This window comes from Diabrotica undecimpunctata, chromosome 5 (genome assembly GCF_040954645.1).
Source record: "Diabrotica undecimpunctata isolate CICGRU chromosome 5, icDiaUnde3, whole genome shotgun sequence".
Taxonomy (NCBI): Eukaryota; Metazoa; Arthropoda; class Insecta; order Coleoptera; family Chrysomelidae; genus Diabrotica; species Diabrotica undecimpunctata.
In genome coordinates, this window is record NC_092807.1 from 81461110 (window position 1) to 81485955 (window position 24846).

General features: G+C 33.5%; 1 protein-coding gene across 1 annotated transcript in view; it reads left to right on the forward strand.

Annotated features, from left to right (window-relative positions):
- Nucleotides 1–24346, forward strand: part of LOC140441417 (uncharacterized) — a 238108-nt gene extending 213762 nt beyond the window's left edge. The window contains exon 2 of the mRNA XM_072532136.1: nt 24224–24346. The gene's annotated coding sequence lies outside the window, so the exon portion shown is untranslated. The remainder of the gene's footprint in view (nt 1–24223) is intronic.
- The last annotated feature ends 500 nt before the right edge of the window (nt 24347–24846 follow it).

Sequence of the window (24846 nt, forward strand, 5' to 3'; positions counted from 1 at the left end):
TACTATTATTATATCGTCTTTATCGTATTCCACTTCATATGTTGTTGTGATGGTGTTCGTGAATTGCGGTCTTGTTTCACTTAGGAGTTGTGAATAATAGTCGATCCAAGTTCTTTCTTTTATTAAATCTATTCTACTCACTTCTTTTCCGTTTGTTGTTTTTCACTGTTTTCCATGCTTCTCTTGATCTTGTTGACCCTATATATTTGTTGAGCTCTTCGAATTTAATTTCCCAAGAAACATTTTTTGCTTTAGTTACTAGATTTTTTACTTCTCTTTTTAATCCTGCATATGTTTGTATGTCATCTGTGTCATTTGTTTGCAGCCACATTTGATATGCTTGTTTCTTGTTGTGTACTGTATTAGCGATGTCATTTGTTAACCACAACGGAGTATCCTTTTTGTTTCTTTGGATCGTGCCAAGTGCTTCGTAAGCTTCATTGACATTACTCTTATCTCTTGGTAGGCATTATGGGCTGAGGAGTAGATCAGGTTTGTTAATTCGATATTGTAGGTAACAACTTGATCTTACCATATAGTGGACAGTTCCGCACTTCGTTTCTCTTAACACTCTAACGTCTTCTACTTGTATGTGTGTTTCTTGTTTTGTGATAACATAATTTAAAATTGACTTGGTGTGTCTCGTTGGTTGGACCCATGTATAGTTATGTATATTTTTATGAAGATAGAATCCGTATAGGATTTTTAGAGTGTTCTGTTGGCTGAATTGGATTAAATGTTCCCTATTTTTATTTATTTTTGCATGTCCATATTTACCTACGACTTTGTCATTTGTTTTTTTTTTGTTCAAGCATTAAAATCTCTTAATAATAAACAATTTTTTTGTGACTATTTATATTTTCAATAAGTTCTGATAAGATTTCGTAGAATATTTGTTTATTTGTTTTTGATGCACTTTCTGACGGCGCATATATTCCAATGATCTCGAGATCGTATCATTTCCTCGTAATAGATACTCCTATAATTCTCTTATTGATTTGTTCCCAGGTTTTCAGGTTTCTTTTCAAGTTTTTTTTATTAATATTGATACCTGTGCTGTTTTATATATAAATATGTATAAAATCTTTTTCTGTATAAATGTCTTCGCTACATTGGCCTTTTGTCTTGGTTTCGGTAAAAACTCTTAATTCTGATTTTATTTTTTTTTTTACTTTTATTATGACATCATCTGACTTGGTTCTCCATTCATAAATACCATATGTCGTCTCGATATTAGGTTATTAATTGTTAACCATTAAGTTGAAGCAGCGAACTAAGCTCAGCTAAGTTGTTAGTTGGCAATACCCATTTGCCAGTTCTTCCCTCAGTATACCCTATAATTGTTTGGTTAAATTGAAATTAGGACATAAAGTTGGCAAATAATAGTACCTATATAATTAATTTAGATCTCGTCTAAATATTCATTAATGAAATTCCTTCATTATCCATAAAAATAAAATTGGACCCTACGTATGACGCAAAAGCTACCACATACTAACCTAACATGGTTATGTCATATCTTGCTCCTGTCAAAGAATTGTTATGTTCATATCATCGTTTATAATATACTGCTCGACTTTCTTCAAGCACTACATTCTACACTCTAGCATTTCTGTTCATTTATTCTACACTCTCTTCGATCTATATTTCTGTTTAATTAATTATGCCATTCACAAAGTCTTTTTCACTATTGATCACCACTTCCATTAGCATGCCTACTGTAATACTTTCACCTAACCCACCTCAAAATCTTGTCTTTCTCTAGTGCAGCCCCCAAATACAATTACAGTATGTTACGCAGTGTCCTAATAATCTTCTTGGCAGTGTGCCTCACACCAGTCTCTTTCTTTCAAATTTGTTTTAGATAGAACCCAAAACAGCTATGATCCGTTTACCTTCCCACGTTTACAGCTTACCTATGTCTTGAATAAATTGATAAGACCTCGGTGTAATTCCTTCCCTTTCATTTTTACATCAGTTTCCTTTACCATTTCTCAATTACTCTTCCTTTCTCACGTTTTTGGCCTACATTTATTAACTTTAGTCCATTTTTTTAAAGGTTCAGTCTTTGTAAAATTGAGAAAAATATTTCCGTCTGTTTTTTATTTTTATTTTATGAACCAAGTAATACGTATCTGGAATGATATTAGTCTCTGTTTATTTCCAATTCGTTGTTGTGTATGTAGACTGTGAAACCACGTTCTTTGAACATCTAAAATAGTTCTAGTACTATTGTTAAATGACCCACTAAGAATCAAATGTCTTATATTGTTGTGACTCTGTTCGAGTTTTGCTGAGGAATGGTGAACATTTCTTTGTGATTTATCCAGTTTTTGCTCCTACGTGGGAGTATTGTAGCGTTTTTATTTTCTTTGGTATGTATTGAAAAATCACCCCGTATATGTTAAAACATCGAAATATTATTTACTTCCTTTTTGCGTCGCTTCAGTTGATAATAAACACAGTTTAAAGTTTGTTTATATATCACAGAAGCATATTTCTTTGGTATTTTCTTTGACCGTTTCCGCTTGATATTGCACTTTAAATAAACATCCATTTAGATCGCTGAAAAAGTATTGCAGGAAAGAGAATTACATCACTCTCGGTAAGGATGGCCGCTGTTAAAGGCGGTTAATTTTATTGGAGTCCGAATTTTTCTTCAAATTCGTAATTTTTTCGTTTTTCATCCTTTTCATGTGAAAATGTGTAATAGTGTGGCGGTTAATAGTGCAGTTAATGGAGTTAAGGTTTGGGAGAGATTTTAAAGAGATAACACGCGGCCTGGGTCGGCGTTAAGAACCGGTAAATTTGTTGTAAAAAAGTGATTTGTACTCAAAGTAATGTGTCAGTTCTGATAAGGGTAGTTACTGTTTTATTTTTATGCTGTCTCTCATCTGAGAGATTTTTAAAACGGCGTTTTTCAGCAAAATTTGAAGGTGGTTCCATGATTCCATTGTGTCTAGTTCATTCCAGTTGTATTCGAGTTTTTAAGAAGCCGAGTTCCAAAGTTTGCGTACCAGTGCCCAGTAGCCTAAATCCTCATTTTGTTTGTCCCTGGTTGTTATCCCAGGCTATTTCGCAGTTTGGAAATGCATTTGTTTGTGTGACAGAGAATCTGAATCCAGTTCTTACCGCAGAAATTTTAAAGAAATAAAATTAACATTTAGTGAAATCCAGGTAACTTTTTGTGTTAAACTTTTAAAGTAAAAATAGACATTTGCCATAAATAATTGCTTTCATAACTGGTTAAAAAATTGTAATCCGTCAAATTATAAATGTTAGGGTGTGGCTACGCTGTGATATTAATTATTCCCAAAGTTTAGAATTTAAAATTGACATATGATAGTTAGCTTTATTTCTTTTGACAGTTGATACATCCCTAATCATATTTGAGATTTTGTTTGTTTTTATTTTTTAAAGGTTACCCTCTATGCATAGTTTCGTTTAAAAAGATATTTTTCATTTGTAATAATTTATTTCTACTATAAAATATCGCTCAGTAACAATTGTAAGTTCTTATAGTATCTCCAACTTCTAGAGTTTGTAAAAGGATAGAACTTAGTAAGTTTGTTTTTTTGCTATTTTGTATTTATTTTTGTAACTATTAATATAGTATTTTTTGTACTATTTATGGTTGTAACTGTTTGTGGTGAGAAAACAATAAATATTGAATTTTTTTCCCTAAACCATTTTGTTTATTTCTTTTATAAAATTTTTTAGCACCTTTTATATTTTCTAGGAAGGAAGAGACTTTTCTTTCATCCAGCAGGAACATTTTTCTAAGCGGCGTCCATTTTAAATAGCTTGAGAACCTGCTTGTATTGTGTTTTGTTCCAGGAGATTCATGTAAGTACCCCTTTTGCTTTACTTTTTGAGCTGCCCTTATCCAATCCCATTATGTTATTCACTTATCTGCGGCCCAGCTCTCCAGAAAAACCCTGATTAGCCGTTCACAAACGTTCCGTTTTGTTTTGCTTCCCTGTCTTCACCCCAGTAATTTCTGTCCCCAATTTTCAACCCCTTATAGTAATACCCTATGTGGTAAGCAAAATAGTCGTTACAGTTTGAGTTCTAATCTTTCATTTCATTGGTTCAAACCTGCTTTCTAATTTTTCTCTTCAGAATCGAGATTAGAAAATGTACAAAATTTCAATACCATTACCACTCACAACTTTAAACATGTTCCTTCAATAGACATGTGTAATGGATAATTGGTATTATGAAATTATTATAAAATGGTAATGCAAATATTCAATTGAATCTTAAATTTCTAGTGGAAACATTGAATGAAATTGTCTCAAGTAGTTCAGAACAATGTATCTATCTGACCACTTACAAATTTAAATACCATATCTGCAGAGACTCTCCTTTATTTTAAAGTATTAATATGCAGTAATTACAAAGCATTATCGTATATAATATATGGTCGTTTAGAATCATGAAGTCCTTTAGAATTGGGGCGTGTAGTGTTCATAAACAAAAATTATATATATATATATATATATATATATATATATATATATATATATATATATATATATATATATATATATATATATATATATATATATATTGTTGAGATATGTAAAATTGAAAATAATATTGGTTTGCTTTTAATATATTTCAAAGTACAAAATGAAAGATATTTCGAAGAAATGAAAGTCCATTATCCTGGATCACCTGTAGTAAACAAAATTTAATGATATACATAAATTATTTTCTTTGTAAAATATATTCGAGTGAGTGAGTGAGCTTAGTGAAATCGTGAACAATGCGAGCGGGTTTTAGTTCTTAGTTCTTAAGAATATGTAGAAACCGATTAGCATGTTAATAGTTTTTAGAAAATTTATAATTGTAGGTAAAATTGTTGTTTGTTTGATTGGAGGAGATTGAAAAAAGTGGGATAGGTATGTAGGAATGGGAGTTTAGCTAGATTTTTGAGGGAGAAAAGATAATCAGTTGTTTTTCCAAGGGTTCTAGGCGAACAGTCGTTGTTCTCTGGTGGTTCTCCAGAGGTAGTAAGCAGTAAAAGTGAATGTTTGTTAGTTTTCGTGGAGTAAGTGTATCTGACGGAAGCTGATCCAGTAAAATATTGTAAGTTATATTTTTCTACTTATATTCCAAGAATCACTGTTCAGGCCAAAACGAGAGATTCAGTTTATCGAGAGGAGAAGAGGCTAGCATCATTTGAACGATACGTGCATTTGAAGGAGACCATTAAAGACGATAGGCTCGCAATCATTTGTTGTAAGATTGCTAGTTTCCTAGGGGACTGCTAAGAATAGATAGTGTAGGCTACAAGAAACAACGATTTGGACAACTCATCATCAGAAAAATAGTTTTACCATTCGTCAGTTTTTCTTTATTAACAACACATTTTTTAACAATTGCTTTAGAAAAGATAGGAATATTTTGATCAGGAAATTTAGAACAACAATTTTGATTTGAAATTTTAATTTATATTGTATATACCATTAATTTTTGAAGGTTCACGTACGTAGAACAAAATTTTGATAATGAATATATGAGATATTTTTTATTGAAGATATGTGAGTATGAATTTTATTTCAATATATAATGTATCATATATTTTTTTATTATTCCGGTATTTTTTGGACCTTACCTATCATATGTAAAGCATAGATATTGAAGCACGAGTATAACCCTGAGATAAGAAAATTAAATAGTGTGATAGAATCATAATTGCATCATTTAAATAAGTTTAATTAATTAATTAATTAGCTAATATATTCTTGACGCACCTCAGACTTTTAATATCACATTTATATATATATATATATATATATATATATATATATATATATATATATATATATATTTATATATATAATATATATATATATATATATATATATAATATATATATATATATATATATATAATATATATATATATTATATATATATAATATATATATATATATATATATATATATATATATATATATATATATATATATATATATATATATATAAATACCTGTTGTAACAATACAACAACCAATATATAATAATTCAGTTACTACCTATATGATGGTAAAAATATACTATTGGCGATTATAGCATGTATTTTGTCATGTTATGAATAAGGCGGTACTCAAAGAGGAAATAGACCGAAAATAAATAAAAAGGAAAATGGCAGAATTTTAATTAAACAGAATATTAATCTGAAGCTATTTTCTTGTGGCATTTTAAAGTAATTACTATTTAAATGTGAATAAGCCACAATCAAAGGTTAAAGTGAGTTTATTGACATTTCAATTTTCACTTCGGAAATCGTTCTCAAAATACAAACATTAGTGAATTAAAAAAAAAATTATTTAATTTACTAATGTTTGTATTTTGAGAACGATTTCCGAAGTGGAAATTGAAACGTCAATGAACTTACTTTAACCTTTAATTCGTCCCATGTTGCCTGAAACGGCGAACTAAGCTCAGCTAAGTTGTTAGTTGGCAATACCCATTTGCAAGTTCTTACCTCACTATAAATATTTGGGTGGATTGAAATCAGCACATAAAGTTGGCAATTAATAGAACCTATATAATTAATTTAGATCTTGTCTAAACATTCATTAATGAAATGCTTTGGTATCCATAAAAATAAAATTGGAACCTACGTATGATGCAAAAGATCTATCTTGCTCCAGTCAAAGAATTGTTATTGTCATATCATCTTTAATAATATATTGCTCGACTGTATTCAAACACTACATTTTACACTCTAACATTTCTGTTAATTTATTCTACACCCTCTTCGATCTATATTTCTGTTTAATCAATTATGCCATTCACAAGGTATTTCTCAATAATGATCACCATTTCCATTAACATCCCTCCTGTGATACTTTTACCTAGCCCACCTCATAATCTTGTCTTTCTCAAGTGCAGCCTCCGAGTACAAATATAGTATGTTACGAAGTGTCTTAATAATCTACTTGGCAGTGTGCCTCACAGCTGCCTCTTTCTTTCCAATCTGTTTTAGATAGAACCCAAAACATCTATGATCCGTTTACCTTCCCACGTTTACAGCCTACCTATGTCTTGAATAAATTAATAAGACGTCGGTGTAATCACTTCCCTTCCATTTTTGCATTAGTTTCCTTCACCATTTCTCAATTGTTCTTCATTTCTCACGTTTTCGACCAACATATATTAGCTTTTGTCGTCAATAATTATTCCTTTTCTCAGTCATCAGATTTATCGGTCACATCTAAGTGAGAGCTTTTATAGTATCTCATAACACACTACGATAGCTATTTTAAATTCTGAGAAGTGAATTTCACTTTAGATTAATTTTGAATGTGTACATATAAGAGTTTGCATTGTCAAACATAGGAATATCCTAGTATTTCCTCTGGGTCCACCAACATTTAGCATCGGTCTACCAATGATATCTAATACCGTTCCTGCTCGTTTAACAATTTATTTTATTAACATATTCTAGTAGATCGATGATTAGCGACAACTCTTGATGCAGCTGCTAGAGAATTCCCCGCAGGAAGCTAAATCAAGCGCGGTCAGTATCAGCAAAACAATCGAGTGTCAGCAGAACAGTCTTAAATATGTGATGTTGGGGCACGTCATCCCAACATTGGGAAAAAGAGAAAAATACTTTCTTTCCTTTTACTTTATTAGCTTACAAAAAACTAATTACATTACAAGAACTAACCAGCAATACCTTTTAGTTTTGCCAACTAAAAGTATGGCTATTGGCCTACAATATTCAGGACAATGTAAGTCATACAATGAAAAGACATATTCCTAAATAACTATCGGTTATAAAAATATACCTTATTTTTTTTTAATAATTTTTTTTTAAAACGATTTCTGGAGTGGAAATCGAAACGTCAAACAGCAGTTAAAAATGAAATTTTAATTACAATCAGTTGTGGTTAATTCTAATATAAACATATAATTTAATCTTTTTCCATTTAAAGATTTGAGTTACAGATTTTGAATCTGCATTTTTAACCAATTGGTCATTAAAAATATACTTTGTACATTAAAATATGATATTTGAATATTTAAAAAAGTACTACTGGATTAAATTTGTTTATGTATTTATAAAAATTAATTTTTTGTATGAGTAAATGCAGAAATTTTTTATAAAACTATTAGAAGATCTGCTATGATGTACGGAAATGAATGTTGGGCAGCTAAAAATACCGAGAAACGATAAATTTATATACATAATGATGAAAAATAAGTATCTTGGGGTCAATAACGTTAACGGATGTCTAGTAGTGGCACCAAGTCACGCCAAAATGAGAGAGCATATGTTAAAAGTTTCAATACTATGTCTTGTATGTTCTCTTGTAATATCTTTTATTCGTTAGTTGAGTATTATATCACACAGTGATTTCTCAGTTATTGACCTTAGCGTTCTCGTTTCTAATGTTCTTAATATTCTTTTGGTTTCTGCTTTTGGTTTAATTATTTCATCGTTAATTACTATTTTGCATCTTCTGGTATCCCTTGCCACTACTAGGGATTTGATCTCAGCTGTTGATATCTTGGTGCTGTAATTATTTGCCACTGTGTTGAATGTCTGTACCATGCGCTGTATGTTACTCTCATTGTAAACTTACGTCTTGTGCATAGCAGAGGATTTGTATTTATTTTTCTTATATTTTATATCCTTGTTACTCACTTTTATTCTCTTTTTTCTGTAATTATATTTATTATCTTATTGGGCTCATTTTTCTGGGCACACATTCAAAAGCTCTAAAATTTATAAAGCACATATTATGCAGGTTTGTTATATTCCAATCCTTTCTCGGCAATTTGTCTGACTATGAATATGGTCTTACACTGGCTTTATAATTTCTTGATTTCATCTCAGTGGTAATGTGACTGTTTCGCCATATAGTGTTATTAAGGCATCCTGCCAGTCTGTTTGCTTTTTGTACTTGATCTCTCACTTCTTTGTCCAGGTCTCCACAGCTAGACAGTATAATTCCCAGTTATTTTATTTCCATTACTTGTTCAATACCGATTCCATCAATTTCTATTTTACATCTGGTTGGTTCTTTGCCGCCTACTATTGTTTTAGTTTTCGGAGGTGAGATTGTATATTAAATTCTTTTCCTCTTATTTTAAATCTGTGGACCAGTCTTTGCAGACTATCTTCAACTTGGGATATCAATATTGCGTCGTCTGCGTAACAGAGTATTTTCCTTGTTTTCATAATTTTTTGTTTATTGTATAATACCAATCTACTTTCGGTTAACATTTCTAATAATAGGTATATGAAAACCTAAATAATCACTCTCATCACAGGACGCTTATAATAATAAAAATATTAAAGCATGACTTATATGTCTATTGTAGACCTATTTTGTCATAAGTTTTGTTATTTTTTACTAATTATGCATTCTTTGTTTATTTTATAATACTAATCTACTTTAGATTAATCTTTCTAATATATATAAAAATCTAAATAATCACTGTCACCAGATTACACACACAATAAAAAATGAGCCATAGAATGGACAACCCTGATAGCTAAGAAAGAAAAATATAAAGGTTATTAATATAGTTTAAGAAAAGAGAGGAAACAACTATTCCGTCAATGTACGAGTAAGCAAAATATTTGTAATTTTGTAGCTATGTCTTGTTCAGTTGACTTCTTTGGATATTTAAAAAATGGCCGGTATCTCAGAGCTACAAATTCAAATTTAATTGAACGGCCATGTAGCGTATTCTTAATGTACACGATAGCTTATAAGTTATGCCGTCTTTTGATCCAATTACATAAAGCCAACTCTAAAGGCAGACGGAAAGGATATGCATATATGCAGGCTTTTATTATATTTAAAAGTCTTAGGTATTTTCTTACACATACCTCCTCCTTTCTCTTCGATTATAGGCCAGTAACTATAAAATTTTATTAGCTGTACAATTATTTGAGTAACCACAAAATGAAATAGGCAAATATTTTGATTTTATCGTAGTAAGCTGTAGTATGGTAGTAATTTTAGGAGTCATCTTGAGGCTTATTTTTAAAAGAAGAAAGCTATTAATGATAGTAAATTATTCTCATTAAAGAGGTAGATAAGTCTTTCGAAGACTTACTTCTTTGGCTACATTTTCTCTTTCTTTAAGCAGACACTGACTTTGAACCTGTAATTCATTCAAAGCATCTTGGAATTCCTGTAATTGTTCATTCTGCAAAATTGACACCTGTTCGCTTAAGATTTTTTTTTTATTTTAACTCTTTTAATCCAATTCCAGAGTTTCGCTTCTTTGGTTACTTGTTGATTTCTTAGAGACTTATGCGACGGGCTTCTACCTGTCGATCTAAGCAACGTTCTAACCTCGTTATTTGGTTCTTCTGTCCTTGTATGGAATTGGCTTCTGCAAATATTTTCTATATCCTGTTCTTTCACAATTAAAACATCTTATTTATTGATTTTGAGATTTTTGTTAAAGATTCTGCAGTATGCTCAACACCTGGGATAAAATTTGTTATTAGTTATCTGCGGTTGTGACCATAGACATATTATAATACAAATAGACTGACTGTTGCAATACAGGCTTATTCCCTCTTATTAGTACGACATAGAAAACTGACGCAAAGCAGTCCCTGCATCTCTTTCTAATAAGCCGAGTTTAGCTGACACGTGAAAAATAAAATAAACAATAATATTATTCAAACATTAAAAGAATTTAAAAAGAAATATTGTCCACCTGCTGAAACACACACACACACAAAACATTAAGCCACAGCATAAAACTACTTCTAGAGGAAAGAAAACGAAATAGAGAAAATTAGGATTGTAACAAAAATGAACTAAGAATCTTGAATACGAAAACTAAAAAAGACAAGAAAACACAAGCTGAAATAACTCAAACAAAACATTACCAAAGACAATTAATCAGGGTTCTGAAATTTTACCGGAAACGGGAGTCCCCTGGAGGCGATGAAACAGTGGCAGGTGTCTTAAAAGTAGCTGAAAAAGAATTATGACAGGTCTTTTCTAAACTTTTTCTGCAGGAAGTATTAACACCAACTTAGTGGCATAACGCAGAAATTATCCTACTTCATAAAAAGGTTACCTACCGATGCTACCGACCTCAGAAACTACAGGCTCATAAGTCTAGTTACCCAGATTTATCAACTATTTACAAAAATAATCACGGCAAGTTTAGAAAATTAATTAGAATTTTATCAGCCCATATAGTAGGAGGGTTTTAAAATGGCTACGGAGGTTTAATATTAATATAATAAACCATTAGCTTTAATAACTGTAGATTATCAACAGTCCTTTGACACCACAAATCAACAAAAAATGCTGATTATCGGTATATAAATATTATTAAACACATATACCAAAACGCAACAGCTACTGTTAAAGTGAGTGATCGTCAAACTCAGAAATTCCCAATACAACATGGAGCACGTCAGGGGGACACCATATCACCTAAACTAGTTATTGCTCTTTTGGAATATATATGTAAAAGGGCAAAACTGACCGACAAGGGCGTAAACATAAGTGAGGAAAAGCTTAGCCACCTGAGGTATGCAAGTGATATTGTGCTAATAGCTGATGAGTTTCCTCCCTAGAAGGAGGATTAAAAATAAATATACCTAAAATCCAGCTATAATTATATATATATATATATATATATATATATATATATATATATATATATATATATATATATATAGAGTATGAAAATAGAAGTACTTGTGACTCGTTTGGAAAAAATATATAAATGTTTTTGATGGGTTGGAGTCAATAAAAGGGGGCTATTGGTTAACTATTTAATATCTCGATCTTTCAATTGTGTTTACAATTCTTATCAAGAGCTGCTAAAAAAGACAAAATATCTTACAAAGTTGAACAATAAAGAAAAACATTTTTTGTTAACTCATTAAATAAAATTAGTTTCGTTAATAAAAATTTCTGCAAATACATGTCAAAAAGAATTAATACTAAAATGCTTTTATCTAATAAATTCTTCCCTGAAATTTTAATAATTTTGAAAACATTTTCTTAACAATAAAAATAATTGAATTTATAAATAGTTTAAAGTAGCAACCAATTACAAATAAGCCTCAATGTCATAAATGCCAACTTAAAATGTTTACCTTTGACAATTATATTGTCAAAAATAAAATTTTGTTTAAAAATTCTTTTTTGTTTAGTAACAAAAAAGAAGATTTATTCACCATTGATAGATGTCTGAAAAAATGTAACAGATATATGGAAAATCAAATAAAAATGTGATATTTTTCAAGTTTCATATATAAATTATAAAGAAATAATATAATTATAAATTTTGCTTAGATTTTGAATTTATGATCTTTTGTTTAAATTATTATCACTTTTGCTAATACAAACCATTTCCAAAAAAGTCCTTTTGAATTGATTACTTTCACTACATAAAATTTTAATGTTATCAAAATCCATAATATGGTCTTTATCGATTACATGCTCTGCCAAAGCACAAGATGGTTTTTTAATTCTGCAATCACTTTTGTGAGAAATAATGCGATTTGAAAGATTTCTTCCGGTCTCACCAACATAGTCAGATTCACACTGAGTACAACTAATGCTGTATACTACATTCGTTTTTTCAAATTTGTCTATAGGATATTTAGTTTTGGAATATAAAGATGAAATAGTTTTGATGTTCTTTGTTGCTATTTTTATATTGTCAATAACCTTTAGTGTTTGTATTAATTTAGGTGTTAATGATGGTATAAAAGGTAGTGAATGATAATAGATGTTCTGATTGTTAGATACAATGTTTTGAGATTTAGCAAAAAATGGTGTAAAGTTATTTATATTAACAGTATTAGAAAAAAGCATCCTATGTAGCATATCTGGAGGATTAGAGTTTTTAATTAAAATATTTTTTAACAATTGAAGATCTTCATGTAGATAATCTGGATGAGAAAGTTTTAAAACACGTTCTTTTAATCCTGTTATAAGGTTCATTTTCATCGTATTTGGATGATGAGAGTAATAGCTTATAAATCTATTACTACATATGGGTTTTCTGAACCATCTGGTTTTCAACATATTGTCTGTATTTCTTCCAATTCTCATGTCAAGGAATGGTAGAGATTTATCTACCTCTTCCTCAATTGTAAATTGTATATGTTGATTATGATTGTTGAAAATGTTGACTGTTTCATGAATTTTGTGTTTAGGAAGTGCCAAAACTAAATCATCTACATATCTTTTAACAAAAGGAATGAAAAAAGTGCAATTGTTGATACAATCACTGATAACATCATCCATGACATGGTTACTTAGAATGGGTGAAATACTAGATCCCATAGGACTACCAAAAATTTGTTTATCAAAGACACCATTAAATATAAAAATATTAGAATTAAAAACAAAGTTGATAAGTATTTTGAAATGTAATAAGTCAATATTAGTGTGTTGCGAAATCTCATTCCAATGTTTTTACTACTTATAATTAAATCTAAAGGTAAATTGGTAAAAAGAGATGTTACATCAAAACTAACTAAAACATAATTTTGTGGTAATTGGAAATTATTAATGAAAGAACTAAAATCAAATGAATCTTTAATGTAAAAATTATTGTTTAAATTATAAGTATTAGTTAAGATGTCAGTGAGGAGCTGTGCTATTGGTCCATTAGGAGGACATAAAGATGAAACAATTGGTCTCCTAGATAAAGTTGGTTTATGTATTTTAGGTAGAGCATAAAACCGTGGAGCAATAGAATTATAAATTTTGAGCTCTTTTGCTTTTTTATTATCAATAATTTTCTTTCTGTTTAATTTAGATACTAGACAATTTGCTTTTTGTTGTAAAGTACAAACAGGACTCCTTCTAAGTGTAGTGTAATACTTAGTATCATTTAAGAGTTCTCCAGTTTTTTGTAGGTAATCCTCTTTATACATTACAACAGTTACGTTACCTTTATCGCTTTTGACAATGTAATTTCAGGATGGATTTTAAGAAAAAGTTTAGTTTGTACATAGTATTTATTTAAAAAATGATCTTTGAAATGAATGAGAAGCCTGTATTGCAACAGTCAGTCAGTCAAGAATTTATTAGATAAGGGCATTTTAGTATTAATTCTTTCTGACATGTATTTGCAGCAATTTTTATTAACGAAACTAATTTTATTTGGTGAGTTAACAAAAAATGTTTTTCTTTATAGTTCAACTTTGTAAAATATTTTGTCTTTTTTAGCAGCTCTTGATAAGAATTGTAAACACAATTGAAAGCTCGAGATATTAAATAGTTAACCAATAGCCCCCTTTTATTGACTCCATCCCATCAAAAACATTTATATATATATATTGAAATGATATTGTTTAAAAAATTAATTTATAAGTTATATACTAGATAATATTAGATATAAAAAGTATTTGGTTATTTTAATAAGTTATATACTCGAGAATATTATAAAAATTATTTATGTGAGGGCATTTTTAAGAAATTAGCATATAAAAAGTATTTTTTTTATAATTATAATATTGTAAATACATTTAAGTGAGCCATGTGCATAGACAACCAACTATACATTTAAATGACAGTTGAATAAGAATTTACGAATATAAGTGGGGTTATAATAATATGTTAGTTTAAAAATGTTTAGTTTATATAAAGTCACTGATTTAAGTTTATATTCTGATCTGAAAAGCCTAAATGTCGATAAAATTCTCGCTAGAAAAGTAAGGAATTCTCTAGATCACCGGAGATGGCTTTGTTTGCGAAATGGACTGTTCCAGAAAATTCAGACATGTAGGAGATGGAACAAATCGAACATGATTTCTGGCCAGATGATTCTGGAACATGGAAAAAGATATAAATACCCGGTGATTTGGCATCAGTTATCAGTTACCAGATCAGTTACAGTTACTATGAGGCCAGTCAGTTAGTAAGAAAGTTAGTTAGAATACAGACACATTTAGTTAGTGAAGTCAATTGTTCAGTAAGTCAGTCAGAAGGTCCAGATGTTTAATATAATAAGTTCATTAAAGATTAAGAAACAGTATAAAGATAATATTATTGAAGATTAAAAATTATGTTATGTAAAAATGGTAATTGGATAATGGAAGAAAGTATCAATTAAAAATTAAAATTATATAATATTTGGTGATTGGAGATTGGTGTATTAAAAAGAAGAATAAATATAAATACAGCTAAGAAAAAAAGTATTTTAAATTGGTGGAAGGTGATAATTGGAAAAAGTAATGTCACAAAAACAAGGATAACCGAGGCTGAGAACGAAGACATTGAGTGGTGATTAAAATCTTTATTTTGGAGAAAATTTTCATTTAGGCATTCAGTGAAAGAAAGAAATTATAATAACAAAATTTTGTTATTATAATTTAGTTAGTGTCATAATTATTTCAATTTTAAAGATAGTTTGTTTAAATTTTACATTGTCTATATAATTTAATTAGTTTCATAAGAATTTCAATTTAAAGATAGTTTATTTTAAATTTTGCATTGGTTATGTTAGATATATATGTGTGTTTCATAATAGATATAATAAAGATAATTTTAAAAAGTGCTTACAAACTAATTCTTTGAGAACCGCGATAAAAACCCTATATATATTATTAAAAAACACTCATTGCTCATCATTCACAAATAATACATCATAACAATTTGGCGCCCACCGCGGGGCTCTCTATTTAAAAGAATTAGTTTGGGAAGATAAGTGCTCTCATATAATTAAATTAATTATCAATAAAAAAAATTATGTATTTTATTTTAATTATATTTGTCTCAAAATGTCTCAAGGAAAAAAATGTACAAAAAGCAAAAAGAATGAAGACGATGTGGAAGTAGAAACACAACCTGTACAAGAGGAGATTTTAGTTCAAGCTCCACAAGATACTGCAGAAATGAATCCAGAAAGAGAGGAAAATGTCAATATGGCAGCTTTGATGTCATTAATGATGAAAATGAACAAGACAATGGAAGAGAATATGAAAAAAATGGAAGAGAATTCAAAAGAAGTCAAAGAAGACATGAAAAAAATGGAACAGAAAATGGAAGAGAATACGAAGAAAATGAAAGAGAATACGAAAAAAATGGAAGAGAACATGAAAAAAATGGAAGAGAATTATAGAAAATTGGAAAAGAAAATAGAAGATAATAATAATAAAATTGTAAAACAAATAGATAAAAAACTTGAAGCTGCAGAGAAAAAAGTAGCAAATGAAATAAAAAATATACGGCATGACTACAAGAAAAGGATAGAAAATGAGAGGACAGAATTAAATAGGATTATTCAAGATAATAAGATTGATATAGAACAGAGAATAGAGTTGCAGAAATGTAACTTAGAAGTAAAAATTAACGAAGACAGGAGAAAGACAGAAGAAAAATTAGACGATATGCAACAAAATATCCAAATAAATAGTAATCAAATAAGAAATGTGGAACAGAGAATAGATGATATTTCACAAATGAGAGACATAGGGAGACCTTACTTAAATTTAACAAATGAGACTGGGATTGAATTTGCTGGTAATATAAAAAATTTGCATCTTAGAGTATACATAAATAGTTTAAAACATAAATTAAGATTAGTGAATAATATTAATGATATTAAAGATTATATTAGAATGACATTAAATGACAATGCAGCAACTTGGTTTGCTAGTATTGAAAATAATTTAGATAATTTTCAAATAGTTGAAAATAAATTTTTAAATTATTATTGGGGTGAACTAGAGCAAGCCAAGTTTAGAGAAATTCTATATTTTGGAAAGTATAATCACAATTTAAAATCAAATATGGTAGATTATGCATTGAAACTGATAACAGTTGCAAAATATTTAGAACCACCACTTAGAGAGGATGAAACAGTCTTAAATGTATCTAGACATTTTGATGCTGATGTTGTGCAAACAGTAACTGTACAAAATATTCAAACAATAGAGAGTTTTATTAATTTTACTCAAAGAATATAAAGAGGTAGTATGGCAAGTAATAATGATAACAATGATATTAGGATAAATAATAATAACAGAAAAAACAATTATAACTTTCAATATAATAAGAATAATTATCAACAATATAGACAATCATACAATAATACTAGATATGGTGACAATTTACAAAATTTTAACAATAATAACAATAATCAAAATAGACAAAATCCTAATAACAATACTAGTTATAATAGACAAAATTTTAATAACAATACTAATTATAATAGACAAGATTTTAACAGTAGAAGAAATACAGAACGACCTAATTACAACAGACAGGTAAATTGTGTACGAAGGAATAGAAGCTGCGAAGACAGGGAACGAAATAGTGCAAGGCAAGAAAATGTAAGTAGAAGTCATAGTAGGGAAAGACATAGGACATCAGATCCAAGTGGTCAGATACAATCTGACAATTCTAATAATCAAAATTTTGTTCAGTAAACTTTCTGAATTACAAGTTAGGCCATTGCTATTATGAAAAACCTTCTGAATTTATTTCTTTAGATGAAGATAAAATTATTGAATCTATTAATTTAATTGATATAAATGCTTTGGCCAAAAATAAAATGATTAAGATTATGATAGATACTGGTTCAGAAAGTACTTTAGTCTCGGAGAATTTTATTTTTAATACATTAAAACTATCAGATATAATAAACATTCCAAAAATTAAAATTGTTGGTGCAAATAATAAGAAGTTGGGTAAAATTGATAAACTAGCCAATTTTAAAATTAATATTCTTAATAAAGAAATTAATATGCAAGGATTTATTGTCAAGGATTTATGTGTTGATATATTAATGGGAAATGATGAATTGGAAAAGAAGAAAGTAAAGATAGATTTTGAAGAAAAAATGGTAATTTTGGAAGGGCAAATAATTAAATTTATGCAGAAAGATGAGGTGGAAGAAGGAATAAGAGTTGATAGGCTATTATTAAACGAAAATAATGATGTTTATAAAGAAGAAATGTATTTTGATGATAGGGAAATATCCCAAAAGAATGTAAAGAATAATTGTAGTGAATATTTAAGGAATGGAAATTTTAAGCAGATGGATGCCTACGAGGTGGAGTGCGTAAAATTGGAAGCAAGGAATAATGAGTACATAATGAAGAATAATTTTATTTGTAAAGAAGAAGATATGATAAAAGTTTTAAATTGCCCTGAAGAATATAAATCAATAGTCGTTTCCATATTGCAGCAACACAAGGGACTTGTCAATAAAGAAAATAGAATTGCACAAAATTATATCCATAGTATAAAAGGTAAAGAAGAAAAAGATTTTAAAACAAAATCATACCCAATACCATATAAATACAGAGAAGAAGTAAACAGAACGATTAATAATATGTTAGAAGATGGAATCATTGAGAAGGCAGATACACGTTTTATAAACCCTATAGTAGTAGTACGTAAAAGATCAGGTGAAATCAGGTTATTTTTGGATGCAAGGAATATTAACAAGATTACTGAAAAGCAATTTGAAGCACCAATGAGTATAGATGGAATACTAGGAAGAATTACAGGAATGTCATTTTTCACTAAAATCGATTTACAGTATAGTTTCTGGTTAATACCTCTAGAAAGAAAAAGTAGACAGTATACAGGATTTTGTCCTCGACGCATCAAGGAATTTGGATATCGGTTAAAATACTTGGGAATTCCAAGGTTGGCCAAATCCAAATTTCTAATTGATTCGATGCAGGGAAAATCCACTTTCGCTTCGTAAAACAAAGGATTTGTTTTACATAAAAGCAGGTAGATTTTCTCTCATCGGTCAGTCGAGCTTGCCTCTTCTACTGTAGACCTAGTCGGTGCTATTATTGTTCCAACTAAGTTATTGTTTTATTTCTGATTTTCTGTATACCTTTTTATTTTTTTTTTTAGCATTATTGTATATTCAGACCTTTTCAGGTTAGAATAATACATTGATCTATATTTGTTCATGTACTGATTGTTTGATATTTTATTTGATTATTTTGATTGTTTATTTTTCTTGTATTTTGTGTCTAAGTTGTTCTTCCGTAAGTTAAGAACACTTAGAAATATTTATCTTGCTTTTTCTATTTTATATTTTGATTTGTACTTTGTCTAAGTAGTTCTTTCCGGTAAGTCAAAGAACTCTTAGAAATATTTCTCTGAATATTTGACTTGTTATTTTAATTGTGCGTCTAAGCCATTCTTTTCCGGTAAGTCAAAAGAACACTTAGAAATATTTTCATAATCATTGTTGCATTATTATTTCCGATATTTTATTTAAGATATTTTCTTCCTTAAGTTAAGAAAATACTTAATACATTTGTCTCTTTCATTTTCTATTTTATGCTAAGTTGTTTCTTCCGTAAGTCAAGAAACACAGCAATATTTCCACATCTTTTCTGTATTTGATTTTTCGTATTTGTAAGTCGTTTCTTCCGTAAGTCAAGAAACACTTGTAAATATTTGTATTCTTATTTTTGCATTTTATTTTCTTCCTATTCTATATTACAAGTCGTTTCTTCCGTAAGTCAAGAAACACTTGTAAATATTTATATTCTTCTATTGCATATTTGATTCTCTTGTTGTTTTTCTGTTCTAAGTTGTTTCTTCCGTAAGTCAAGAAACACTTGAGACATATTTTCACATATTGTTTTATATTTACTTATTTCATTTGTTTATATTCCTCTCTTAAGTTGTTTCTTCCGTAAGTCAAGAAACACTTAAGAACATTTCTGCATTCTTTTACCCTGTGTATTTTTACTCATATTTCTGCATATTTCTATTCTTTGATCTTGTACATTTTTACTTTTCATTCTAAGTTGTTTCTTCCGTAAGTCAAGAAACACTTAGAAACATATTCTTTGCACTACATTTATCATACCATTTTATTTTATTGTTTACCAAGTTATTCCTTCCGTAAGTCAAGGAATACTTAGATTATTTTACCTGTTCTGTTTTCCATTTTTGATCTGTTATTTTGTAACTGTTCCTTGGAACCGTTACTTGTAACAGATACTTGTCGCTGTAACGGTTATTCTGTAACGGCAACAGTACTGACCCATTTCACTAGCGACAAACGAAGATGGTAAACACCCGTTCCAATTCCGGAGACAGGAAAAAGTCCGAAGAGCCGGCGATGGGTCCTACAGGCCCAAATGCCCCCTCTCGGCAACATGGCGCCCAACCCACTAAAACCGAATCCACGACCCCAGGACCGTCTTCGAGCCAGCCTTCCACAGCTGACTTCATCTCTGCCCTTATGCAAGCGATGACGGCCCTATCCACTACTCAAGGCACTACACCCCAGATGCCTCAACCTGAGCCACCGAAGCCCAAGATCACATATATGAAGCCCCCTCAATTCTCAGGCCGGGACACTGAAAACCCTCTCAACTTCCTAACCAAAGCTGAGAATTTCCTAACCAAATATGACGTAGACGAGGACAACTGGATAGACTATCTCATCGACAACTCACTCCACGGCGATGCGAAGAAATGGGCCCAGAAGTTTACACACACGGACCTGCCGTACGACACATTCCGAGACCGTCTCCTAAGGAAATATAACGACCCTGCCGTGATTTCAGCCTTGACGTCAAAACTTCATGGAGAGCATCAACGGAAGGATGAACCCACGGAGGACTTTATCAACGGTAAATCAGCCTTATTCAGACGTCTCGCACCATACACCCCTGAGGACCAGAGGTGTATCACCATCGTAAACCAACTAAGACCCGACATCGCGATCTGCCTACGAGTGAACATTCCAAAGACCGAGGAGGACCTCCTAACAATAGCCCAAGGAATGGAAGCTGATACCCGCCGGAACACCGTCGCTAACAAACCCCAACATCAATCCCAGCAACAATCCCGACAGCGACAGCACTACCGTCCCCCACGTCAAAACAACACACCACGCCACCCTGAAGCGATCGAGGAATGGAGGAACCCCAACAGACAGTCCAGGATGCCACCGATGAGCCAACCACCACCTCCACTACCTCAGAACCAGGGAAACGCCAACAGGGGCGCCAACTAAACCCTGTTGTGAAGATGGTGCCCCAACTGAACCCGATTCAGACACGACCCTCGACGACAGGCCTCCCCCAACTCCATGGAAGGATCAACGGACAACGTGTGAAGATCTTAGTCGACACCGGTGCATCTGGGAACTTCATTCACCAGAGATTGATCCAGAGACGGGACCTGCAACGAGGATCAGGATTGGTTCAGCTGGCGTGCACGGGCAGCACGTCCCGCACCCTAGGGACTGCTGAAGTCAAGATTAACATCGAGACTCTGGATTCAACCGTCAACTGCGTGGTTATGGAGGACTTGAACCACGACGTTGTGTTGGGGATGCCTTGGTTGGAACAGGAAGAGGCCAATGTAGACATACCACGTAAATGTCTACACGTCGGTACCACCTGCAGAACCACCATTTACTGGAAGAACCCAACAAAAAGGCAATCCAGGACGCAGCGGCTGGAACCCCATCAAGCTCCATCCTTCGCTTTGCAACAAGTTGAAAAGTTGATTCAAGAGTACGATGACGTTTTCGACGACCGTCTACGTCAGCCGACCACCAAGGCCACCGAAATGAAAATCGAAGTGACCGACGCCACGCCTATCAACGTTAAGCCCTATAAATATTCTACGGAGAAGAAGCAGATAATGGCCAAGGAGGTGAGAGAGATGCTAGCCGCAGGAGTCATCCGCCCCAGCAAATCTCCTTACAATAGCCCGGTGGTTATTGTAACCAAGAAGGATGGCACCCCCCGTTTCTGCGTAGACTATAGGAAGCTTAACAACGTGACCATCGACGAAGCCTCCAGCATGCCACCAATCCACGACTCCATCAAAGAGATTGGCACGGCTCAGATCTTCACCACCTTAGATCTGAAGAGTGGATTTTGGCAAGTCCCATTGCACAAGGACTCCAGCCCGAAGACAGCGTTCAGCCTGCCTGACGGGTCCTCATACGAATTTACGGTGATGCCCTTCGGCCTCAAGAACGGACCAGCTGTGTTCCAGAAGCTCGTGACTTCAGTCTTCGCAGGATACATCGATGTTTTCATCAAGGTATACATGGATGATATTATCATCTATTCAGAAGACTGGACCCAACACCAGAACCACCTCCGCCTGGTTCTAGAGAGACTTCGGACACACGGACTATGGGCATCCCTAAAAAAGTGTAAATTCGCAGCAGACGAACTGGAGTACCTAGGACACAAAATCACCTCTGCCAACACCCAACCTCTGGAGAAGCATGTGGAGAAAATCAAAGGCTTCGACACTCCACGGACGATGAAGCAACTGCGAAGCTTCATCGGGACAGCCAACTGGTTAAGGGATTTCATCCCTCGATTTTCGGACATCATAACACCCTTGACGGACCTCACCAAGGGTAATAAGAGACGGATGCACTGGAACGACGCCGCAGAAGCCGCCTTCCAACGTCTCAAGATCGAAATCGAGGGAGATCTCCTACTCCACCGACCAGACGCGTCCAAACCCTTCTGCCTCCAGACGGATGCCTCCGATGTCGGCATGGGCGCAGTCCTGTTCCAAGGAACCCAAGACGACAAGAGAGTCATTGCATATGCCTCCACGAAGTTAAAACCAGCAGAAACTCGTTACCATATTAACGAGAAAGAGTGCCTCGCATTAGTTTGGGCACTCAAGAGGTACAAGCACTTCCTCCAGGATCAGCACTTCACGCTGTACACCGACAGTCAGGCTCTCCTGTGGCTCCATCGGTTCAAGGAAGACAAGGCCAAACTATCCCGATGGGCCTTGCTACTTCAGGAGTTCAACTTCACCGTGATACATATCCCAGGGAAGGAGAACGAACTCCCTGACCACTTGTCCAGGAACCCAACCACGGAGAGAGAAGAAGAAGCTGACCAAGACGAGGAAGTGGTGCGACTTAGCTGGCCTACAACGGACGTGGAGGAAGACGAGTCCTTTCCTTTACTATGTATGATGGAGGACGTCGACGAGGATGAAGACACCAACCCCATCCTAGATGATCTGGTTGACCTACCACTCCAGGATAAAATCCGGAGAAGCCACCAGACACACCACGGTATGCAGCGGTTTCGGAGACGCTACCTAGAGATCTCCGGACGTGGACCACGGAACGAAGTCGAAGAAAACCTTCTCCGTGAATTCACACTAGTCGATAACGCCGCTTACTACAACGCTGGACCAGACCACAGGACGCTGATAGTACCCCCATCCCTCCGGAAGGACGTGATGAAGGTCTATCACGACTCAGAGGAGGCCAACCACCCAGGACAAGACGAGACCATCCGGGCCATTAAAAATATCTATTACTGGCCCACATTATCAAAGGATGTTCGCGCCTACGTCAAGTCCTGCCTGACCTGCTTGAGGACCAAAGCTGCTCCACGACAACCAGCAGCTCCTGTGATGCCCAGGGAACCCGCCAACCCCTGGGAGAGAGTGTCCTTCGACATTTTGGGACCATATCCACCAGCCAGAGGAACACGCAACCGCTACATCCTCTTGGCGACAGATTGCTTGAGCAACTGGGTGGAATATCGATGCGTCCAATCTACAAAAAGCCGGGACATCATCCAGTTCCTCCAGGAGGAAATCTGCGGCCGCTGGGGGAAACCTACCACCCTCATCACGGACAACGCAGCCCAATTTCGGACAGATGCATGGGAGAGATTCTTGAGACGGCACAACATCAAAGCCGAATTTAGCCCTATCTTCCACCAGAGGGCCAACCCGGTTGAACGCCGAGCTCAGGAGCTCAAAAAGGGACTCCGCGCCCGATGCAAAACTGCAAATGATCCGAAATGGGAATCCTACCTGGCTGACATCATGTTCAGCCTAAGGACACGGAGGAACGAGGCCACCCAGGAAACACCCGCTGAACTTCTGCTAGGCTATCTGCCACGGCGCGCAGAAGAAACACAGCGTGAGCATCGTCTGGCAAACACCGCAGCCAGACGAGACGAAAGGGTTGCCAGAGCGGTTCAAAAGGCCACTGTATATGCGAGGAACATGTTTCCTGACAACCCTAACGCTCCACCCGCCAGGAGGTTCATCGAAGGAGAGCAGGTCATGGTGAGGAACCACGTCCGAGGGAACTTCGGACCGACATGGACGGGACCACACACGATCCTGAAGGTGCTAGGCGATCATACCTATGAGATACACCGCGACCGGGACGTGAATAGGACCATCCATGTAGATGACATCCGCGCTGCTCCTCCACCTAGGGACGAACCTCCAGAGCAGGATTAAGGTTTATTACGACACGTGTAGATATCAAGGTGAACTGAGTAACCTTATATCTTCACGACGTCGTAAGACCTTCCTCAGGGTGAATTAAGTAGCCCTGCCAGAACAGCTGAGGATAACGGGGCCCTGTTACGAAACGTTACAGACACCAGGGTGAATCGAGTAACTCTACGTGTTCTGAAACGTCGTAAGGCCCCAGCCGGGTGAATTAAGTAGCCTGGCCAAAACACCTGGACCACCGGGACCACCTGGGCCATCTGGATATTATAATAGTTAAGTGTAACATATCTTAGTCGCTAGCGTAAGTTTGAATTGTATTTCTTTGTATTTCTTTGTATTGTATTTCTTTTTTTTAGGTTAAGGACTTTTTGTATTATTGTATTGTTTGATTTTTTTTTATTAATAAATTTTTTTAGCACCGTTAGGTCTTTCAGAGGAGGGGGGATGTCCTCGACGCATCAAGGAATTTGGATATCGGTTAAAATACTTGGGAATTCCAAGGTTGGCCAAATCCAAATTTCTAATTGATTCGATGCAGGGAAAATCCACTTTCGCTTCGTAAAACAAAGGATTTGTTTTACATAAAAGCAGGTAGATTTTCTCTCATCGGTCAGTCGAGC